This window comes from Vidua macroura, chromosome 13 (assembly GCF_024509145.1).
Source record: "Vidua macroura isolate BioBank_ID:100142 chromosome 13, ASM2450914v1, whole genome shotgun sequence".
Taxonomy (NCBI): Eukaryota; Metazoa; Chordata; class Aves; order Passeriformes; family Viduidae; genus Vidua; species Vidua macroura.
Window position 1 is genome coordinate 20,778,726 of NC_071583.1, and position 1,653 is coordinate 20,780,378.

Sequence of the window (1,653 nt, forward strand, 5' to 3'; positions counted from 1 at the left end):
CGGAGCTGGCCCTGAGTGCCCAGAGGCCCAAGGCACGGGAGCAGCCCCGAGAGGGAGCCCTGCTGCGAGCCCAGGGCCAGAGCCAGCCCTGGCTCCTGACTGGGCAGGGGCTGCACTGGCTCCTGACAGGGCCTGACTCTGTCCCCTGGGGCTGGGGGAGCTGTCCCAGGGCAGGGAGGGCCAGGGCTGGCAGGGGCTGCTCAGAGAAGGGTTTGGCCGTATGCACCGTGCTGCCAGCTCAGCAGTGCAGCACAGCGCGGGCTCACGCTCCCCGTTGCTCCCACAGATGCAGCCAGCACCACAGCACCTCTTCCAGATTCCCAGAAGGGCATCGGAAGGGGTTTCTGTCATGGAACAGGCTACTCGCTAAAGTTAATGGCAGGCATGCTTCTTTTGAAGCTTGTCTTCATGTTGTGCTGCTTTAGAATCTGGTATTCCTGGAAGAGAAAATGGTGAGTGCTTTGTTGCTTTTTCCCTCAAACAGCTTATTTTGAAGTCTCTTATAGACAGGAAAGGTTCCCAGAGAGTCTGCAGTGGAGTTGTGGCCAGTCTGTGGTTGTCCAAAAAACTCTGCTGAGGGTTCTGCTGCTGCTCAGTGCTTTCATTGGCCTCTTAATTGCTGGGCCTTGTCCTGGGGGGCCCGCTGGGGCTGCAGCCACTGCTGGCTCCCACTGAGGCTGCCTGGCCAAGAGCAGCCCCAGGGGCACAGGGCAGAGGTGAGGCAAGGTGGGGAGGAGAAAGAGCAGGGATGAGATTGCCCTTGCAAGGCAGTCGCGCTCTGGGGCCCGCTCCTGGCCAGGGAGCCTGCCCAGAGCCGTGCCCTGCTCGCCGGGGCCTTGGGGGGCAGCTGTCCAGCTGGGCCAAGGTGTGCCAGCAGCTCCAGCCGGGCTGGGGAGCCTTGCCAGCTCTGGGCCCTGCTGTGTAGGAGGGTCCCAGTGTGCCACTGGCAGCTGGTGGCCTCAGGCTCTCCTCTCTTTCCATAGTCGCAGCTCTGGACAGGAGATGAAAGCAGTGGCTTCCCCTCACACCCAGACTGCTTGTGGAGCACCTCCAGCAGTAATAAGGGCCTGGTCAGCCCTTTCTGGAGTTCTGAGAAGAGGACACCAGTAGATCTGTCTACGAGGAAATCTCCAAAGACCCTGTAGATCCCACTGCCACTTCCTCTCCCCATGGGTATCCCCAAGCTGCCTTCACCCGTTTTTGATCTCCCTCTGTCCCGTCCCAGCCCATTCCCCAGTTCTTCTAAAGACCCCGGTACCAGCCCAGCACCCTCCAGCCCCAACTGAGACCAACATGGTCCCTCCTCTGCCCCTAAGCTCCCTGGCCCTGCCCCCTAAACGCTATTGAAGGTAACCCCCCGCCCCTGCCAGGGTAGGTGATGGCCCCCACTTCGGTTGCAATAAAGAGATGGAGCTGTCACCCCCGTGTCCGGGTGGTACCACCAGCAAAGCCCAGCCAGCACCAGCACTGGCTGAGCTCCATGCCCAGGAGCAGCTGTGGATGCCCACGGTGAGGGCAGGCAGGAGCCAGGCAGGGGCTGCTGTGAGCAGCGGCGGGGCCCCGAGGGGCTGGGGGAGCCCATGCTGAGTGTCCCTGGGCTGAGGGCACATTTCCTTCTGTGGGATCATCTGGGCCTGGAGCTCCTCCAGTGGC

At 62.0% G+C, this 1,653-nt stretch overlaps 1 long non-coding RNA gene across 1 annotated transcript; it reads left to right on the forward strand.

Moving 5' to 3' along the window:
- The first annotated feature begins 371 nt into the window (after positions 1-371).
- LOC128813752 (uncharacterized) lies at positions 372-1,419 on the forward strand. The gene is made up of 2 exons (XR_008439165.1): positions 372-452; positions 984-1,419. It is a non-coding gene; the product is annotated as an uncharacterized LOC128813752 (long non-coding RNA).
- Positions 1,420-1,653: the final 234 nt, after the last annotated feature.